The 16,002-nt window shown below is 41.7% G+C and overlaps 1 protein-coding gene across 2 annotated transcripts in view; it reads right to left on the minus strand.

Annotated features, from left to right (window-relative positions):
• Positions 1-16,002, minus strand: part of LOC102291472 (matrix metalloproteinase-16) — a 73,426-nt gene that overhangs the window by 25,143 nt on the left and 32,281 nt on the right. The gene's annotated exons all lie outside the window — the stretch shown is intronic.

Raw genomic sequence — 16,002 nt, forward strand, 5'->3', positions numbered from 1 at the left:
AGAGAGTGAAGGAGAGAGCAGCTCTGTCAGTGCTGTTGGACGTAAACGAAAACAAGCGAATTCAGAAAGAAAAAGAAAAGAGAAAACTTTGTCAGCCCCGGGTTATTGTGGCTTGTCATGGTCCACCTGTTCTAGTGCCAGAGAGGTTCCCTCAAAATAAGGCCAAGTTTTGAAAGTTTGTACAGCCGTGTTTAAATAAGCAGCAGCCCTACAGGGGAAAAGCTGACTGTGTCTTACAATATGCATCCATACATATATAAGGGTCTATGCATGAGCACAGATAATCCACCATCTGCGCTCCTAACCAGTCCATCTTCAGACAGAAACACAGGCTCGTACACATACATGTGTAATAAATACAAGTGCACTTCAAAGAGCACAGGCAACCCTGCGAACTGTAATTAGTCTCTAGCTGCGGTAAGCTGAAGACTACACTGGGTTCTTGACCTCTCGACTCAGAAACTCTCTGTGGCTAACAGCCAAACCCCAGCCCAACCCTAGCTGTATTAAAGCTGAGATATTTGGGATTGAAAGCCTCCTATTCCTCAACTTACGTCACTGGCAACCAAAACAACAACAAAAACCAGTCCTCCTCATCCTCCTCTCTGATGTTCTGCCAGCGTTTTGAATCTGACCCATAAAGAAGCTCATCATCATACAATTAGGGTTAGACTGCTACGTCTTCTATTATTTGTGGCTATACACGGGCTGTCTGTGGGAAACTATTAACCTGATTCCAATGAGACGTCTTACGCTGCAATATGTTATTGCTGAACTTCAAAGGAAAGCTTTTTTTCCTAGCTGTCAGACACAAAAAGTTATGGTTTACCGTTATGCATGAAAATGTAATAGCAGTTAGACAAAGGTCGGCTGGAGTTTAGAGTCAAACTGGTCAAAAACAAAAAAATATGGGGTGAGCACCATCACCTCGCAGCAAAAAGGGTTCGCTCTGGATACTCTGGCTTCTTCCCACAGTCCAAAGACAAAGATGGGGTTAGGCCAACTCGTGACTCTAAATTGAGCTTGTCTGTCTGTGTTAACCCTGCGACAGACTGGCCAGGGTGTGCCCTGCCTTTCGTCCTGCGATGCTAACCTGGATTAGTGGAAGAAAATGGCTGGAAGAAAAAAACAAAAAGGATTTAATGTGTTTTGAGGGGGGTTTCTTTTGCACTCTCCAAGCTGCCATCTCTCTTCAGTTTTACCTTTGCTTTTTTTTTCTTCTCCCCCCTTATCGCGACAAGACTCAGTGGGGATAAGCATCACTTATTCATTGGTATTCCTACGAAAGTGAGGCACTTATCTGCTGCAAATCTGTCACATGAATAACGCATCAGCAGATACAGAGACTGAGATTTAGATCTCTTCATCGCAGGTACAGTGCGATACTTAGGAATTTACGGACAAGGCTACAACAGAGAAACGGGTTAATTGGGACCTCATGAATGATATTTGACTGTATAAATGTCAGCAGGTCTTTATAGGTGTGATGGAAAGCTCTTGCGTTAATACCCAGGTTTTCGCTGAAACAGCTTCGGGTTTCAGTCCAAGTCGTCCAATGAAAATAGATGGCTTGTAAAAGTTAGAGAAGTGTAGAAATTGAGGCAAAATTTATGCAAGCTTGTAATATTGAACAAGTGTCTGGAGATGTGGTTTATAGCAAATAAAGAGAGGCAGAGAGAAAGAAAGGAGATAAAGAGGAGAGAGATACAGCTCAGTGATTCAGGAATTATTTGAGGAGGAAATCGGGCGAGCCAGCTCTGCAGCTGAAGATCTTCCACCCCCCGCCCGAGTTGTTTCCTGGGATAGCAGCGGAAGCAGAAGGGTAAGAGTGAACAATTAAGTCTAAAAAAAATGAAAAAATCAAATTAATTCTATGAAAATAGCCGGTAGAGTTACAGCACACAAATGTGATGGTGGTCTGTGAAGAGATTTTGATCTTAGTGTAGCTGTACACGTGCTTGCTCGATTTACCCACACTAACTGGCATCATTTCTGACTTCATAAATCACATTAATAACTCACTGACCGCATCAGCACTCACTGACTCACTGACCTCATATTTCTTTTCTTACCAAAAAAGACTTGAAGCTCAGAGTGTTAAAAAAAATGTGTGTAGCACGTTTTGACATCATATGTGAGTAAAGTCAAGTCAGTCAAGTCAAGATTTATTTATAGAGCACATTTAAAAACAACCAAGGCTGACCAAAGTGCTGTACAGTAAATACAGATAAAAATACAATAGAACACAATTTCGTAGTAACACCTCGCTGATAAAAATAAAATAAAAAAATTAAAGTAAAGTGGAATTATTGACTGTATATGTAATATTAATGCGACTACATTTACACCAGACCTCTGTCTGTCACCTCATCGTACCTGATCCTTAGTACCCAGAAGGTTATTAGTAAACAAGTAAAGGTTTACTTATGTGGCACTTTTCACAGACTAGGCAGTCACAAAGTAAAAAATATTGACTTTAGTAAGTTGTCCCAGTAATATATAGCTCTCATATACTGTTTTATTGAGAAATACAGTATATGAGAGCTATTGCACAACGAGTTCTGACACTACAGATGCTCAGGTCATCAGGTGCACGACTTAAGTGAGGAACTGTCTCTGTCGTTTTCCGTCTCCATCTCGTTCCATCGCTCAATCTTGAGTCAGCCTTCCTGCCTCCCGGGTCCCTCTGAGGTCAGTGTCGTCGCTTTGACTCGGCTGCTTATGTAAGTCACGTTGTGTTAGATGGGGATGTCCTGTCGACCCTGGGGCCACAAACAAAGCTAAGGCAGTTTGTACCGCCTGGCTAATTATCAGCTGGAAGTTACAGAGAGCCCAGAGAGAAAATGGTGACGCCTAGACAGACGTGGGTAGATGAAGAGGATGGAGCCAGATGAAAGAAACAAAGAGCTTCAGTGCACAAGGAGGGAAACCAAGCGAGATGAAGGTGAGAGAAAAAGTTATAGAATGGGGAAACAGAGGGGGGGGAGACAAAGATTTGATATAGTGGATGCATAGAGAGATAAAAAAGGTGAAGTAAACCAAGGAGAAAGGGCGTTTGGAGTGATAGCTACATGAGGGAAACTGGGGGGAGAAGGATGATAAAAAGAAATAGAAAAAACCTGAGGCGAGGAAAACGATAAGGTTCGGGACAGTGTACTATCGTGTAAGAGTGCTCCAGTATTCGTTCAATCACAGAAGACGAAAATGATGAATTACACGACTCCAACCTCTGACCTTGGCATTTATAACATCGCTCTACTGTCAGTGGCCCAATCGCAACCCCAAACACAAAATAATAACGCAGAAAATAGAGGATGCAGTTGAAGAAAACAATGCCAGGAGATGAAATGCATTACAAATCTGTGCAGGGTTTGTGCGATAATCCACAGAGGGTCACAGTTTTTGGATTGGGGGGATTTGAGTCCTGTATTTTCATTGTGCGGTGAGTCATCGTTATGATGTGTGCCGTTTGCGTATTTGAGCAAGATTTCAGCACAAAAAAAGACAAGTATTTATTTAGCACATGAATGAGTTTTAAGTAATAAAAATCTGCTTGTGTTAAATGATTCAGCAGATTTTTTGGTTTTTTGTCCTGTTAAGTGGGCAACGATCAAGCGGCAGCTGCAGTGTTGCCCACACTGCTCAGGATAGGGTCAAGGTTGCTGCTAATGAGGGTCGAGGAGAAAGAAAAGAAAAATGAAATTAAAAAAATTGAAATTGGAATGAAAGTGGAGATTTACAATCTTTGCCCACAGGATGTGCAGTAAGCAGGGGCTTTGATTAAAACGCAGAAACCTCTACCTGCTCTCCCTGAACTTACCGCGAGGAGTGCAGAGAGACTGCGTAGGGTTGGAGATGAACACACACTATGGTCACCACTGTTCAATTGCAGTAATAGCTCAGGTTGTCAGCAAAAGCCTCCAGGGGCCCATAACCCTTCCTGCCTGCTTACTGCTTAACTAAGTGCCCGTGGTTCACTCAATACATGACATCTGATGTAAGCTACAAGCCTGGGTGACCAGCAGTCAGCCCACTTGTAAGTGTACCTTGTTCTTTATCCCTCCCAGCTCTCACGTTATCAAATTCTTGTGCTTCTTTTTTACTGTACAAATCCCAAACGCCACCAAAGGACCAAGTTTTCAAAAACACAGCATCCCCTGTGACTCCTAACTACACATCAACATCAAGCTAGTGAAAGGTGTCAAACAAAGCAATTACAACTCTCACTTGTTTTATTACAGTGAAGAGGGCACCCAGCAGAGATGAACAAAATTCTAACTCCCCCACCCTTTCTTTAGAAAACACAGCTGTTATTGTGCCGTCCGAGTGTAAGCAAGCATAAGCACTCTCTTTGTCTCAGGGGATCACAAATGTTTCCTATTGTTCAGCTCCCACAGCGCCCTGAATGGCTGACACTATGATTTCAAGAGTGGTGTTCGAAGAAGCAGCACTGCACAGTAAAGTAAATGCAAAAGGATGTTAATTGCCACCTCAGGAGCGTCTCTGGTGGATTGACAGAGCACAAGAAACAAGAGCGAGGACACTGGTTCCTTGGTTTCATACAGAAGTCTCAGCAGGACCTAAAGCAGCCCTCACCAGTTGTTTTTTTTGAAGCCTTGTCTAAGCCTAAATCGTAGGTCCAGGTCTAAGAAGTTAACCAAGGAAGTGTGGCACTGAACCTGCGCAATTATGAAGTAAGAAAAACACTGTTTTAAACAAAAGAAGCTAAGCGTACGTTAGCTCATCCTAGCTGCCATCTCTTGGCTGCGTAATCCCTTCTGGTTCCTTTGCTTTTTTCTACTGACTTTAACTGTTTTTACATTACAGTCAAACTATTCATCAGTGTTTAGCTATGACTTTTAGCTAACTACTTCAGTTCCTTAAGCACTACTGTACTGTTAGTTAATTATTAGCTACTTTAATAGTTCAGCTATTTGTGCATGACTTTAGCTTATTATTATTTTAACTGTCTGTGCATTATTTTAGCAAAACGTGTCAACTGTTTATTCAGTGCTGCTGCAGTTCATTACTTCTGTTGTTTATGTGTTTATTCAGCTCATTAGTCATTAATTCTTAGCTAATTATTTGCTAATTTTAACTATATATTAGTATTCAACAGTTTAAGCATCACCTTTAGGTGTTTTAACGATTTATGCATTTCCATCAACTAGCTGTTACGTGACCTTTAGTTGACTATTTCAATTGTTTATCCATCATTGTTAGGTAAGGGTTTTTAATGTTTCTCCATTAAATTTTAACCCATAAGTTTATGACTTTATACTTTAACTAAGAATTGTGAGAACTATTTATTTATCAATTTCTTACAATAAATCAGTAGCTATGTGATGTAGTGGTTACTACATGTTTCATGTGTAAGGTGACATTATCAGACAAGACTTTAACCATTTAATCATTTCTTCCATCCATAAAGACTCAAACAGAGCTACATATACTTTCAACAACTGCAATGGAGACCCAATGAGGTACTGATGCAGGGTGTACTGTGTCATCAGCCTTCATGAACATGTAAGGTAGAGAGAGGATACAATCGCATTGTCAAGTAGCTGTACTAACAAAATTGCATTTGTGTCAAAATACTAGTCATGCAGAACCTTAAAGAAGCTAACCTAATAAGGTTTATTAAAAAACCTTAGCCTTTTAAAAAGTGCTTGACTAGAACAGGTACAGTTTACTGTCTGAAAGGAGGAAAAAAAAACAGAAATCAGCTGTTGTCCTCCAGCTGGGGTGAAGTTCACGATACCGACACAGGATGCTGTTTGTCCAACTCAGTACGTCACTGGAAACAAGAGAAGCCCTGACAGGGAACCAAGCTGGAGATATGCGAGTCCACAGAGGCAGCAGAGAAAGTAAAACCGAGTGTGAGTCAATGAGAGCACTGGCTGTCCAGGAGTACTATGCTGTGCTGACAAGCTGCCAGAGGATCTCAGCCCAGTGATTCAGTGCCTGGCTCAGAGGGCCTGGGGCACGCAGACCTCTGCTGGCTGTCAAGCCAAAGCTGTGCGCCTGATTTGACAGAGTGACCATTGTGAAGAATGCAGCCAAAATACAATAGCTGCATTCTGCTCACTTCACATTCACACCCTCAATACTTCCAACACACCCTCGCAGGACAATACAGAAACACGCTGTGCGCCACTCTGTGCATTTCACCAAATCAGCTCACAAGTATTGCAAATACAAACACTTGAAAACAAGATTTCAAAGCGTCAGACTGAAACTTTTGCCCCATGCTGGTTTCTTGTGGGTACAATTTACAAATAAAATGTAACACCACTCTTCCAGTACTCAATTATATAACAGAAAGAGACTGTTTAGTAGCCAAAGTAGCCACAACACAATCTGAATACTGTTCGTAATGATGAGATGAGCTGCTTTCATATTTAAAAAACACTGCAAAGAGCAGTGGAAACTGATTAACCTCCGTGTTAGTGTTGTTGAGTTATTCAAACACTCCTATAGTCTAGCCTTTCTCTTTGTCTGTCCTCTCTCTCTAGGTTGTAGACACCCTGGCTGAGCAACACTTGTGCTTTTGAATCTATTACCCTTAATTCTCACAAGCGTGTCAGAGAACAAAGCCCAGCTGACGTGAGCAACATATGTACACTAGAGTAATTATTTATTTACAGACTGCTACAGACTGAAATTCGGTGTTGGGAACATTGCCAGGGATCCAAAAAATTGGCCGTTCCAGTGGACTCAAGATAAATAAACCAGCTGAAAGGAGGAAGAAAAAAACAAAAACGCTGCCAAAGAAAAACATCTTTTATTCGTGTCATGTTTATCTCTGTGCAGCACCTGTGAGTGAGACGGGGATGCGTGTGTATTTTCATTGTGATCATTAATCATTAATAATGCATTTGCCATGGTAAGTGCAGCGATGGTGTATGCATGTGTGTGTTTGCACATCCTTTGGCGGTCTGTTCCTATAGACACTGCAGGCGGCAAACAGCCATGAAAATGGTGCAAACAAGTTTCAGACCTCGCTTTGCAATTTGAAATAAAGCTAAAAAACACTAGAAAAATACTGACTGCATCAGCATGCCTACAGTGTTTTAAACATGCCCTTCTTGTAGCCTTGCAGGTAATCACAATTCCTGATTAAAGAAGAAGAAGGCACAATAGTCGCTTTTGCCATCCCTCTGCATATTCACCTGACGCTCTTCTTTGTCTTATTTTACACACTTTTACACATGCCCGAGTGCATTTTCTAACTTTTTTTTCCAAGTAGCTGTTGTGGTGGTCCTCAGTGTCATCTAGCTGTTTTGTATCTGTCGTCCAGCAGCTGGACAGACTCCAGCACCACCATCTTGGACTGCAGCTGGAGAACTAGTCCTTGCTCTGCTCTGGAGGTCTGCTGCGAGCTGAGGGCCACTCCATCCAGAACCTGAGGCGGATGGAGAGCCGGTGCCACAGCGCTGAGCTCACCGAGGCTGCAGACCAGAACAAGGTCTTAAATCAACAGTTGCACGTCAAGACGGTGGAGCCCGTCCACAGGACCAGGAACTGGCTGGAGAGGAAGTTGTCATGTAGTTTATAATAAATGATTAATTCAATTGTGAAAGCAAAGGTACACCCAGCTGACTATTACCACAAACAAGGACTAACTCTGTGGCAAACACTGAAATCCCCATCATTTATTTAATGCCTTACACTTCAGCTTGGCACCTCCCTTCCAACCCAGTCAGGCCTAACACTTCAGCACTTTCAGTTCACCTGCTGCAGCATTTTACCTTCTTCAAAAGTTTGGTAACAAAGCCTGAGATGCACTGATGCACGAGCCATCCTAAAACATTCCCACACATTACAAAAAAACCTCCCCTGAGAAACCCTGATGGCGACACGGCTACTCCCATCCTTAAAATACAAAGAAAATGTGCACAGCACATCAGAGCAGACGCAAGAGGTACTGTTTCAAGAGTGTCTTCAGAACAAAACGAACCCCGGCCAGGTTTGTTTACACTTTTTGTTTACCGAGGATTATGGGTATGAGGTTATGACAGCATCTGACTGACTTGTGGGAGGGCGAGCCTCCCGAGGTGTGCGATTTGTTTGCCTCTGAGAGTGTTAAGTGTGTGCGTGAGCGTATTCATGTGTGGGGGCAGAAGAGAGCACAGCCACCCACGTAGAAGTTTATCCTGCTGTCAGTAGGCAGCTGTCTATTTCTAGTGGCAGCCATAGTGGGCAGGAACACATGGTGATCTCTCTGCTGTCTTTGTCTTTCTATTTCATTTTCTTTGGGAAAAAGTGGAAAAACTATTTGGTGAATGCTTTTTTTTTTCTCTTCAAACAGATACATAATATTCGGTGTGCTAAAGATACTGCACCTGGCAAATTCAAGAACTAGTAAAAAGAGGATCCAGAGACGAGGTGGCTACATAATCTAACGCCTGTATCACAGCCCATGGTTGTAACAGTGCAGTGCAGCTTTCATGGCATTCTTTAATTACTTGCTGTACATTCATCTGTCAGACTAAAACAGATACAGGATCCCAGTCCTTTCAGTCATATTGATGTCTCCGGTGGCCTGACTTTAAATTCAGAAGTGGGCTGGACAAAATGAAGACAAATGCTTTAATTTGCAAATGTTATTTTCTGCACTTAACTCCGCTTATATAAGTGACACGCTTTTGTAAAACAAGACAATTAACTTGAGATTTCGCTGCATTATTAGCTCCTGTGTGCCACATTCACCCAGTGCCAACTTCCTTCCAGCTTTATTGTTGCCTGAGAGCCAAAGCCGGGGGCATAAAACCCCATTAACCTCTTACTTTTTTCTTTTAACATACTCATCTGTATGTATTACATCACATTTCACAGATATGCCTCGCACAGTGTTGTGTATATGCATGTATTCGGTTATATATTATTCATCGTGCTCCCAGGCAACCGTTTCAAACCATACTGTCAAATCATTCCGTCCATGATGCAAGAGACAAACTGCCTCATATGTAGCACCACTGCACTGGGTTTGTATATGTGTGTGGACATTTCTGTTCTTCTGTTTTACAGCATGTGTCCTCCCACAAACCTAGCAACCCAGCCATCGATACAGTTCCTACCACCTGCCCAAACAGCCCTGTTTGATGTCCTCGAGATTCACGAGTACACGTGTTTCCAGTAAAAAGATAAAGATCTATTCCTCGGGTAAGAAAAAAAGAACCCACATCTGAATCTCCCCATTTATTTTCTCCATCTGGGAAATAGAGAGCGGCAGCAGGAGAGCAGGGGAGATAGGACAAAGACAGAGACTGAAGGGCACAGGAAAGATTACAATTCTTTATAGAAACCGGCAGATGATGAAGTGCAGTTTTGTGAGTGGGACAACCTTGAAAGAACTTTTCTGGACTATCCTGTAAATATCAGACATTGTGTAATTAAAAAGAAACAGCCGCTATTAACAAAACAAAACAATACAGAAGGAAAAAAATTAACTGATGAATTTTCATTTAACTAAATATTGCTGAGAAAGGCTAAAACGGTCATTTTACACCATTAGGGCTTCAACGCTAATTCAAATTGCACTTGCGAGTTAATGGCTTTCACAGTATTTCACATTATTAGCGATCCTGAGGAAACAACACTTCTTTTTTTTCCTGGGACTTTCAGAGCTGCGTCTGGTTCCAGTACAGGAGTATGCTGCCAATTAATTTACTCGTTTACTTGAACAATGCACTGCAGAGCACCAGAGCCCAACGAGAACAGACTCTGATTCATGCTGGAAATGGACCGTGAAAGCCACTGTCCTTTGCTTCGGCGTACAGTGCTCTGTGTTTTAGTCAGCAACGAGCCTCTAGTCTATCCGGTGAAGTCAGTGGGACACAAATCAAAGCATCCAAAGGCTTAATCAATGTTTCGTCTCTGGAGGAACCCGGTGAGTTTGGCCTGGAACCAGGAACGGGAGGTAAAATAAGATCCAGGTAAGTAATTTGACCCTTTAAAAAAAAAAAAAGCGGCTGCTCAAGGGAGAGAAAATGAAGAACAGGTTCCAGATCATACCTCATTTCATTTCAGATTTAGAAGAAATAAAACAGCTGAGAACATGCTGGAAATCTGTGCAGGCTTGCGCCGCCTCCGCAGAAGATCCATCAGGAACCAGAGTTAAGCAACCTTGGGGGGTGGGGCCTACAGCACTAAGTGTTAATGATTGGTCAAGTGATTTGATATTCAATCAATTAGTTGGTCAGAACTGGTTTACTTGCTTTAGGCCTAGATGCTCGGTGTAAAATGAATGTAAACCAATTATGTACATTTCATTTGATCAGATTCCTTAATCTGACGACTGTAATTTTTTAGATTGTACTTATATGACAAAATTACATGGAAAAAAAGTTAAAACCTTGACCCTATAATACCAAATGTATCATATGGGATACAGTAGTGTTTGTGTTTTTGTGACTTTCTGAGACTTCTACAGCATCATTTTTCACCCTCCTCTAAAACAATCTGAATAATCTGCACAATACTTTACCACACATACCAAATTAAAACTCATATGTGCAAATTACTATTTCATTTTGTTTCTTTTTTGACAAAAGATTCAATAAACACTCCATTCTCAAATAGTTTTTTGGAATTTTTGCTGAAATATTCTGGAAATTATTGTATGTTTTAAGGACATAAAGTCAGCATTTCGGACTTAAATATTTTTTCGAGTGTCAAACTCACACTTCGCTTTTAGGGAAGAAAGCCACTACCTGTCACTTTTAACTAACAAAGTTATTTATCAAATGAATGACTTTACGCCCTTTCCTGCTCTGAAGTAAACAGGCGAAGGAATCCCCGAGCCAGCTCCTGACATCACAAACCTGAGCCAGCCACAAAACACAGAGGAGACGCCACTTTGGAAATTAGACCAAATTACGAGGGAAGAAAAATAGAAATACATCACTTGCTGGAGTGGAATGACAAATCCAAACATGCTGCAGGAGACTTAAAAAGAATAAATAAATAAAAACCCGATAAGAAATCTAAAATAAGACCATAGGAGCGTACAGACTGAAAGACCGTAGCCTGACAGCAGACAGGCCAACCTTCCCAAAACGTTGTCCAAACAACATGCAGAGAACTTCCCCATTTGGAAAAATATATATTGTAATTTTAATGTCTGGACAACGAGGCAAAATGACTCTTCAATCCCGGCAAGTGCTGCCCATTAAGCATGTTTCTGCCGCCACAGCCAGAAGGAAATATCAGCGAGTCAATCAAGCAAATAAACTGGGTTCCTCGGGTTCTGGCTTCGGGATACGCAATCACCCATATATCTGAATCATAACTGCTTTTTATTTTTGTTGTTGGATTGATTTGTATTGTAGCCATTACTATTTTAACAGCTTTATAACAGTGCTTTGGAAACACATCAAGTGCTACGCCAGCCAAACCCACTGAACCTAATGGACAGAGCCAGTGCAAGAATGAAAGCGAGGAACAGGAGAACAAGAGAAACGGGGTGGAAAAGACAGAGCGCACCGCTTCCTCCTCATCACCCAGTAGGAGTAGCAGCCTAAAAATAAACCTGCAAGGACACCATATGTTCTTCAGTTCCTCAACTACTCTTCCTTTTCTCTCTCTTGTACTCTACCTGCTCTAACATCTCTTTTTTTTTTATGCGTGTGTGTGTATTCTTCTGTTTTCTCATTCGTTACGGTACCCTGACTCAACAGGGGCTGCTGCACATAACAATGCCAGCTCTGCCTGCCGTGGAGACGCCTAAAAATCTATCGCCTTTCATCGTCAGCTGGTAAAAACAACAACAAATAAAAAAAACCCAAAATGGCATCTGCTTTGAATGCACCACTGGATAACAAGGACCGGACGTCGATGATAAACTGTTTTGGCGAATGTCATCGGGGATCTGAGCTTTCTTCCAAGAACATCAATCAAATGTGTCGATCCCGACGTCCACTCCATCAACCAACCTTCACTCGGTTATCAAGTGCCCCACTGACACCCCAAATTTTCTAATCCTCCTACCTGGAAATGTAAATTCTCGGTGTATTTTTCCTTGGCGAGGGTGTGTTTTTCTAACCTCTCCGGTTCATTTTTGGGGGGTAAGGGTGAAGAACATAATAATGCGCTGGAATCTCTCATTTCCTGTGTGTAGGTCTAGCCTTCATGCTGTGTTGTTACATAGTTTCCCCTGATATTAGCGAAGGCTGGAGGTCCTTGAAGACATACCAGGCCTTATAAGTCACCCTCGGGTGAAACTGGGTGTTTGTGTACAGTCATGGTATGCAGTGAAGGTGATGAAATGTTTCTTTAGTGCCAGGCTGGGTTTTTTTTGTTGGTTTTTTCCCCTCAAATCCAGTCAGCCTCTCTGCGACTTAAAGTCTAAATGGAATACATCTTATCTGTTCCTGCATCAATCGCTTTTGGTTTTTCCACAAAGGAAAACACAGCGGCCTCAGCCCACGACGATGACCTCGTGATAAAGCACAGATGAGTGTTGATGCTTATTTGCCTCATCTTTTTTTTTCCCCTGGTGCACAAATGGAAAAACTGTCAATAAATAAATAAATAAATAAATAAAACAACTTTTGCAAATGTGGTCACGGCATGTTGAGATCTGCTGAAGAGACAATCTAATCATCTCCATCTCCAGTTCTAGTTCTTTACTCCTTATCATGTGTTCACACCAAATCCCTCCAATCTTCTCCTCTTTGCCCTCCAGCACCCCGCCTGTACACCCCCCCCCCCTTTTTTTAAATTTATTTATTTATTTTTCCATGATGTCTCACGCAATCCTCTTATCCTCCCGGCATAATTTTCACATCCACCCTCCGCTCTCCTTTCGATTGTACCCTATGACATCTTTAGCCCGTTCTCTTATGCCTCCATCTATCCCTGCATCTATCGATCTCTTACAGCCATTCATCCATCCATCGGGCTCTTAAGCCAGGCATTTGGGGAGTGTACAGCAGCTGCAGGAACTCCAGGAGCACTTCTCTCTGTTTTTGGCCACGGGGTTTTTGCAAAGCAGAGCAGAGATAGTAACAACACCAATTGAGAGAAAGAGATCTCCAGTATCCCACTTTAAGGTAAAATTACATAACAGCATTGCTAGCCGCACTCCAGGATGGATACACTAATCAAATCATACACAAATCATCAGGCTGCATATGTCCAATTTACCGTTTGTCCCTGTTAGAGGTGATTGTTAAGGTGTTTTAACCAGAGTTGTTTAAAGAAATCAAGCAATGTTTGTTTGAAAGCAGCACAAGAGGCAGACACGCCCTTTAAACACAGGCTTCTAGGAAAGCGATCTCACCAAAGCGCCGTGTCAAACAACCTTCACGCGCTCTTTTAAGGCACAACACCCTGCACGTAAAGGTGCGATATGATCTGTGTCTGAGTCTGCTCGCTGCAAGGAAGAGGAGAGGGTTTAGGGTGAAGCAAAAAAGCGATAACACCGGCCGGATGAGAGTAACTTCTCCAGAGTTGAATCAATGACATGAATCCCGCTACAAGCAAACACAGTCTAATTTCCAAATATCTGTATGCTAACAATTCATGTGTTGTGACATAGCACCTTTATAAGGATGAAAAATTAAAAAGGGAAACAAATTCATTTAAGTCTTGCAAGAACTCTTTCATCAGTCGACACAGGTCAGCGTGAAGTTACAAACATAACACTATAAAAATGTTGCGGCCATGCTAATACTATAAAGCAGGGATGGGTGATCCAGCATCAAAGGAAATTTGTGGTACTGACATTTATGATGATGTAGAAAAATAAAATACAATATTTAGCAGGGATTGCAGCTTTCAGGCAGAAACATTAATAAATGTAAGCAAATCAGGGATGTTGTATGTTGTCTCGAGCTCTTTATCCAGCTGCTTAAAGCCCTCATTTTGCCACCGTGTAACTGCATCAGTAATTCCCACCGTTTGGCTCCTCCTTTCTTAAGCAGCGCTACTCCAGAGATGCACGGTTGAGTCACTTGTTTACTTTTGGGTTGCACGTCGGCGGCGACTAGCATGTCCTCCTTATGTCGCAGCCGTGTTCTACTCGACCACGTGTTTGTTGTCTCGCCTTTGGTGGGAACAGTTCTCCTGCATATTTTGCAGTATTGTGATGTGTGAGAGGATTGTTTTTATTAGATTGTTATTAGAGGCTGAGATGATGCTCTCGCTCTCAGACATTTCAGGGCTTGTCTTGTTGTTGGGAACATGAAAACACATGATACTGCTATAGCAGGACACGAAAATATGGCACTTTTATATCATCATGGACAATATGATATGGCACGGCACTACTGTAAAGAACTCAAAACCCTTAGATCTTAATATTCAAAATGCCTTTTCACTTTTTCATCATCCTAAACTGTATCTGAACATGCCTTCTTCCAAAAAGCAACCACAAGCTCGCGTTATGACTGTAATTAATATTATGTCCATTTCCACACTAAAAGGAAGCTTGGAGACCTCTGCTTATTTCTCAAAGTACCGTTTAGTTTTTAATACAGCGTTGCACTGTTGGTTACAGAACGCAGCATTTGGCTCCTCTAAAATGTGATAAACAACTCTTTCAGAGATGCATTAGACTTGAAAATGAGAACTGAAAATCTCTCATTTTTGATTTTGGTTACATCCAAGTAAAAACTAGACCTGCAAATGTTTAAGTGGCCACTTACAGTGCATCCACTTGTTAAACACGACTCTAAAAAACCCCCACATGATGTTATTAGCGAGCAAACAGCTAATAAGTGGGTGAAAGTGGAGTCTCCACAGATGGTCTGGCACAGCCTTGGTTTGTTTACTTTCACATTCAGGATCCATTAATGTATAAATCACTTTCTTAATGAATTACTTTTTAGCGCAAAAACTGATATTAGGGAAGCTTGAGGCAGCAGATGTTTAGAATTCTTAGCTTGAAAAACAGATTTAAATATTGGCAGAAACATCTTCAGGTACAACACGGTTTTCTTTTTTTCTTTTGTCACGCTGCCGTGGTTGTAGCTTTTCTAGTGTGTTTTAATTTAGAGTCGCCACCTTCTCTCCTTTGTGATAAATGTACCAAAATCAAACACACATAACAGCTGCATGTTAGCTACTGTATATCAAGACTCCCTCAAAGATTACACTGAACTGTTGTTATGGCACTCTACCATATAGACCATATACTAATATATAGACCAAAGCATTTATGGTGTAGTACTTATAACACAAATTTGATCATCAGATTATTGTAAGAACTCTTGGTCATGGTAGCCTAACGCTAGCTAAACTTGAACACATTTCTTGATCACAAAAACAACAACCAATGTCCAAACACAAAATAATTTACAAAGACATAGTGACAAGACGGCACATAAAATGTATATGATATGACTGATAACTCTAACCCTTGCTATAACCACGGAGCAGTAGGGATGCAGCTGTTCGCCTTTAAAGTTGTGTCTTAATGATTTAACCAACATCCCTCAAAGGCACAGCTTTTACATTGAAAGCAAATGGTCTCTGTTTCCAGTTTGCATCACATTTTTTGCAGTTTCTCTACCACTTAGCAAAAAGTTGGCAAGTGTGCTTGAGACCAAAGCAATCACAAGGAGGTTTTCGGTGTTGCACCACATACCTCAGTAGCAACAGAAAGTGACCTCCAGCAAACACGCGCCTACTGGGTAGGGAATACCAATTTTTCCTAGCAACCAGTGGTTGTCAGACAGCACCCAATCAGTGTCTAGTCTTGAATAAATCACTCTCCAACATGTGCTAAAAATCACACTGAATGAAACTTTTCCATTAACACCTGTGCTGGAGTGTGAGTGGAACTGTACATGTGAGTACTTAAACACACATGTATGCAAGTGTTTGTCTCAGCGCAAACAGGGATTAATCCTTCAGCGTGCATCTGTGACACCATTGTCCAAAACAACAACAATAACACTGACGGTGTGACGCTGGCAACAGTCGCCCTGATGACTGATATTTTTCTTTTCTCTCGACAACAGTGCAGGGGGAGGATTAGGTATGACAGCTTACCAG

The sequence above is a fragment of the Haplochromis burtoni genome, unplaced genomic scaffold (assembly GCF_018398535.1).
Source record: "Haplochromis burtoni strain Fernald_Lab_line unplaced genomic scaffold, NCSU_Asbu1 Contig_220, whole genome shotgun sequence".
In the NCBI taxonomy this organism is placed as follows: domain Eukaryota; kingdom Metazoa; phylum Chordata; class Actinopteri; order Cichliformes; family Cichlidae; genus Haplochromis; species Haplochromis burtoni.